This window comes from Saimiri boliviensis, chromosome 2 (assembly GCF_048565385.1).
Source record: "Saimiri boliviensis isolate mSaiBol1 chromosome 2, mSaiBol1.pri, whole genome shotgun sequence".
NCBI lineage: Eukaryota > Metazoa > Chordata > Mammalia > Primates > Cebidae > Saimiri > Saimiri boliviensis.
Window position 1 is genome coordinate 234,687,125 of NC_133450.1, and position 6,530 is coordinate 234,693,654.

Below are 6,530 nucleotides of genomic sequence, written 5' to 3' on the forward strand. Positions count from 1 at the left end.
CAAAACTCCTCTCCGGGGTGTATGGGCATTAGACAGACATTAGGGATGATGGTTAATTACAAGCAAGGCTGCTCCTATGGCCAGGAATAAAAACGCTTGTACCTACTTAACAGGCTGGCATGATTCATGTCTGGTGAGTTCACCCTTTGATTCAGGTGCCAGGTGTGATCAGCTCTTTCTTATACATTATCCAATTAGTGGGATGGGCCTCCTGGCTGGCGCTCTGCTGGCTGCTCACTGCAGGCTCTTTAGGGTTGTCATGGAGACCATTGGAGCAGATGCCTTAGGCTAGCTGAGGTGTTTCCAAAGGACGGGAATCCCGGCTGGGGGACCTCAGATTCTAAACTAAGGCCATGTGGATCTGAAGAAGATAACCCCCAAATCCCAGACTCCTACAAAGCCAAAGTGTCTAGCCAACATCACAATAGTCAAGCATGTCACCACATGGCTCACAGAGAGAAGGCGTTCTGACCTCCCCTGCTTCATTTCTGGGTATTTAACTGCACGCAGAAGCTGCTGTGTTCCCAAGAGGCTCAGCCTAAGCCAGGAAGGCCAAAGTCAAGTGAGTTGGGCTTGGTGGGAAGTCTGTGCCCTTTTTGGGGACCAGCACTGGAAGAATGAATTGACTCAGACTTTGCCGGTTCACCTCAAGCCAATGTGGTGGGTGAGGCTGGCCCTAGAGATGGACCCAGTAAGCACTGGAAAGTCAGCATGGGAGGCTTCTGGAGGTCCTGAGGGCCTCCTTCATCACACTTGACACAAGTCTGTTGATCACACTGGCAAACCAGGCTCTTATAGAGTACATCCTTTCTGGAAATGGTAATGGTTAGGACCCCTTTTTGAGTTTCTATTATGTGCCAGGCACTGTGCTTCACTTACATTCTTTCATTCAATTTGCACGTTAACCCTAGGCAGCAAGTAATAGGGTATCTAATTTTAGGTGAAGAAACTGAGGCCCCCACATAGCTACTGGCAGAGCTGGGATTTGAACCCAGGTGTATCTGGCTCTAAAGACTAACAGAATATTAGAAAGAACCAATGACCAAAAACAGTGGACATTCAGCCCTCAGCGTTTATTTCTTACAAACTTGCTTGTTTAGAGATGTCATTTTTGTAAAGGGTGAAGAAGAAAAGATAGCATTGTGGGTGGCACCAGCAAGTTACTGTGGTTGCTGTGGCAACCGCTATCCCTGGTCCATAATAAATGCTACTCCATGACAATTCCCATGATCTCTGCTTCTTCATGGGAAACCAAGAAGAGAAATGCATTAGTGCAGGACAGCGATAGCCAGCTGCTCCCAACATCCATTCATCTTTTCTTCCTTTGGGGAATAGAAACCCTCATAATTTTAATTGCAGGCCTAGACTTTCATCCAGAGACTGCATTTCCCAGACTCCTTTGCTGCTAGATATGTCCATGTGATGAAGTTTGGGCCAATGAAATGAGGAAGGAAGTGATGTGGGCCTTAGGAAAAAAGGGAAATGTCCACTACTTCCTCCTGCTGATCTCCCAACCTAGGAAATTGGAGTACTTGCCTGGAACCCAGAGTCGGAAGCCATGTGTTGAAAGTGGCAGAGTGGTCACACTGCCCCAGGCTCTTTGTCTTTGTCATCTTGTATTTGAGGGAAATACATGTATCTCTGCCACTGTATTTTTAGGTCTTCGCTATAGCCATGCAGCCTATATCCCAACTCATGTAGTCCAATGGTGAAAAGTGACCTAAAATGGATCATTACTATAAGAGAATTCCCCATTGTTTCCCTGCCTCCCCACTCAATGTTAAAACACTGCGTATCTTCCAACATCTGACCCATGTGAGGGGCCTTTCTGTAAACAGCCCAGTTAATCAGGGTCAGGTGGATTCACTGAATGCACCCACGAAAAAGGAGATTAAGGAGATTGCAGAAGCAATTCAAGATATGGCACTGACCACTCTGTTAACAAGCCAGCGTGCTTGCTGGACTCTCATGTTTATTTTTATCTTACATAATCACTGGGAAGAAATTGTATGCATCTAGGACATTCCTGGAATAAATAATAAATGGGCTTTCTCCGTTTGATCTAAAGAACACAGAAGGCAAAAAGAAAAAAAAAAAAACATGTGAAGAGAAACACAAAACAATTTTTCTTTGAAATGTAAATGGGAAGTGTGTGTGGCCTGACAGAAGCAGCTCTGGTGGGGTGGGGGTGGGGGTTCTGGAAACCCAGGTTCCAGCTCCTACTCAGAGCCTCAGAATGTGTGGAAGGAGGAAGGCAGTGTCCTAAGTCCCTAAGTCCCTTCCTACGTCACCATGGTCTGATTCTGAGGAAGCTTGCATTTTTCAAAGCTGACATCAACATCTCCCATCTCATGAGTTCTACAATATGGGCCTCCCCTCCCCTCCTCTCCCCTCCCCTCCCTGTCCCTTCCCACAAGAGGAGACTAAAGCCCTTCTCTTAGATCTGGCCTAGTTGTGATGACACATGTCTCACCAGGACAAAGAAGGCCTTGTAGCTTCTGCCTAGGGTCCTGGAAATTGCAGTCTTCGGAAGCTTTCTGTCTGGGTCATGCTGTGAGAAGTTGGAGGCATGGGAAAGGCCACATGCAGGTTATCTGGTAGATGGTCCCAAGGAGCCCAGCCTCATGCAGGAGAGCAGCTTCTAGATGATTCCAGCCCCAGCCATTGGCTTCTTCCCAGCTGAGGCCCAAGAATCATGGAGAAGAGGTCACGTCCCTCATAACCACTCCCAACACTGTCTTTGCTCCACAGAATCTGTCAGCCTGGGTTATTTTGTGCCACTAAGTTGTGTGCCTGTTATGCCGCAATCATAGCTGGAACTGAATTGAATATCCTTCCCGCAGTGCACACTTTTAGAGTGAAATGTAAAGCACATCTTGAGAAACGTGCCTTGGGTTATTAGTTATCTGGAAAGTTCCTCGTTATAATATTGGTGTGGAAAGATCACCCCACACGTAGATGTTCGGTGGATGAAAGAAAAGTCATCGAGCAGTAAAATCAAAAGAGCCCCTTTGGATAAACAGAAGCACTCAGTGTCATGGAGTCAGGTGGCAGGAGCTTTCTGTGTTCGCTATCCCAGGTCCTAAAACAACCACAGTCCCATCACAGGCTGGAGACCAGGGTGTGAAAACAGAGGCAGAAGGCCGAGGCGGGCAGATCACTGGAGGTCTGGAGTTCGAGACCAGCCTGACCAACATGGTGAAACTCCGTCTGTACTAAAAATACAAAAATTAGCTGGACATAGTGGTGCATACCTATAATCCCAGCTACTCAGGAGACTGAGGCAGGAGAATCACTTGAACCGGGAGGCAGATGTTGCAGTGAGCCAAGACTGTGTCACTGCACTCCAGCCTGGATAGAGCAAGACTCCGTCTCAAACAAACAACAAAAAAAAGAAAATGGGTGCTGATCCCCAGGCTGCGGCTCCTGCTCAGTTCCCTCTCACAGGCCTGGCTGGGCCCCAGGACCTCCAGAGCCCAAAGGGTGAGTGTAGCCGCCTGGTGATTTCCTGGATGCTGCCCTCGCTCCCAAAGGACTGGTGAAAACCTCAACTCCCAATATTTTGTATGCTTTTTAACTTTAGTTTTGTTTGTTTTCCGTAGTTTAGATTTGAATCGTTAGGTGGGCAGACCTAGAAATACAGTGTGCTGGGTTCCGTGGGGCAGCAGTTCTCAACAAAAGTTTGTTCTATTGTTGTTTTGTCTAGGGATTTACTTAGAAATTCAACCCCTTTTGATATTTTGCCTTTTATTCAACGGGAACCACTCATGTGGCTCGTAAGGCACAGCAAGTGCTGGGTGAGTGGTTCCTTCCCTTGCAGCTGCCCGTCTGGTGCCCTCCTCTGCCAGGTTCCCACTTCCGTGACCTCTGTGTGACTCCTTCCCAACTCTCCATATGCAAATGCAATACCATTCTCTTTATTTTCCCTTCTTTACACAAGGGTGACGTTCTCTGCCTTTGTTTCTAAGATGTATTGAACCATAAACTTTAGGCTATTATTAAAATAACACCACTCTTAATGGTAATGTGATTGTGATGGCCAATTGCATGTGTCACATCAGCTAGGCTGTGGTGCTCAGCTCTTTGGTCAGCCCGAGCCTACATGTTACAGTGAAGGTGTTTTCTAGATGTGATTAACATTTAAAGCAGAGATTGTGAGCAAAGAAGATGACCTGCCCTAATGAGGGTCGGCCTTACCCAATCCGTTGAAGGCCTTCCAAGCAAAGACTGAGGTTTCCCAAAGGAGAAAGAATTCTGCCTTAAGGATGCAACATAGAAATCCTGCCTGAGTTTTCAGTCTGGCAGCCTTCCCTGCAGGTATCAGTTTCAAGACGGCAAAATCGACTCACTTACATTTCCAGCCTGCTGGAATCTATGAGGCCCCCTGGCAGGCCCTCCTGCCAGGCCCTGCAATCACAGGAACTCATTCCTTAAAAGTAAATCTCTCTCTCTAAATATAGACATACACATGCATCCTGTTGGTCTGTTTCTCTGGAGAACCCTCATACAGTAGTTACATCTTTATTCTTAGGAGATGCCTGCTGAGGAAGGTAGGGGTGAGTTGTTTTGATGTCTGTAACTAACTTACAACAGATTTTGCGAGAGAAAGCGGGGTGGAGGGGGAGGTAAAGAAATCACAAAGTGATTACACGAAGTGCTGGATCCACGTGACACGTTGCAGTGTTCGTTGTCTTCCAACTTTTCGGCATGTAAAAACATTTCCACAGGAACGGAGGCATCTCTTTTCCACCTGCATTTCTACCTAGGGTCTTGCATGGGGAAAAGGGCCAACACAGTCTGGGGGGGCTCCCAGGCAGCCTGTGGGTCCCGTGACCTGAGCACCACAGCATCAAGAACGGGCTGGGGTGAGTAGGAAAGTAGCATCCTAGGAAAGTCCTAAGTCTCCTGTTGCTGAGGAAGCAGCAGGTGGGGTTCTTGTCTCCCAAGCACCATGGCCCTGCCGGGAGGACCTCTCAGGGGAGTGTGACTAAACCTGTCTCTTCTTCCTTTCCCCTGACACACTCCCATGCACCCTACAGAAGGTGGGGGGCTGTGGGGACAGGAGACGTGACATGTCTGGGAAAGGGAGCTGAGAAGGTCGCTCCATCCCCTGAGAGATGACGGCTTGTGCCCGGCTCCTCTGTGCCCGGTGCTTCCAGCTGCATCTTATGCAGCTTGAACTGGAAAACTGGTGTCTTTCTCCAGAGAAAGCCAGCTCCCTCTCTGTCTCTTGTGGAGGCCCCAAACATGGGTCTCTTCATCCCTTCCTGCAGAGCTAACTCGCTAGGGAGACAAGTGTGTAATTAGTAGCACACGCACAGAACAGGACGGGGGAGCCTAAATTTGAAGAGCCATCTTTGCTGAGTGTGTCTGTGAGGGTGTGAAAGGGGTGCTGACTGTTTACACACCACCAGGGGCAGTGGCGTGTGAAGGAGGCGTCTCTTGGTGACAGCCTCAGTCTGTGGGAGCTGGGCCGTAAGCTGACAGCAGCAGCGTGTCACCACCCTTGTGTGGCAGTTCTCTTCTAAAGCACGCAGCCCTGCTGTGAGAGCCATAAGCACACCACTTCCTATTCCTGAGCCTCAGTTTCCTCATCTGTAATATGGGAATGCACTTTTGCCTATCTTAGGATTATTAAGAGTCCTGTTTTTGGAGCCCTCAGGAGAAAACCTGCCCCACTCCTAAGCACCCAGTCAGTATTTTCTGGGTTGTTTTTTAAAGAATAAAACATTTTGTGTCTGGAGAATTGTTACTCTTAAGATAAATAAAGATGGAATTGGGCTCTGCCAAGACACAGCAATGTACATTTTTAGATTCTTGTGAAAATTAGGCAAGCAGGGTTTAAGTAAAACGTGGAGACTTCATTTAACCAAATACCAATTTCTAACTGACAAAAGAAATGAAATAGAACTCCGGTCATAAATTTGCTAAGCAGAGTCTACAGATTGTAGTCATTGTAGCCAATATGGAAAACCTTCATTGCTTTTTTTTTCTTCCTGCAATGACTATGTTGGACACAGCAGTCCTCTCTAAGTGTGAATGTAGCTGAGAGAAATGATAAGACATCAAACTTCTGTCTGCAACTGCTCCTAGTTATAGATTTCTTTTGGCCGTCTCCTTTATTTGTCTATCTGGACCAGCTTAAATTGGAAAATCGGTGTCTTTCTCCAGAGAAAGTCAGCTCCCTCTCTGTTGTCATTCTTGTGTGATCCATCCTCTTCTGTGCTCATTCAGGTGACTCATGTGAAAAAAGGTAAAATAAGTACACTGATATTTATAGAGATAGGAAAACCTGAATAGCTGTGATCAGCTGAAATGAGTGCAATGGCTTCCTGAATGGGATTGGAGAAACACCCTCAGTGGCCTCTTTGAAAGAGCCTTAAAAAGACACAGATACCCCAGCTTTCCCCACAGAGGCACTACTGGGAAGGGGAAAGCCCAGTGTATTGGTTTGTTTTCACACTGCTCATAAAGACATATCTGAGACTGGGTAACTTATAAAGAAAATGAGGTTTAATGGATTCACATGG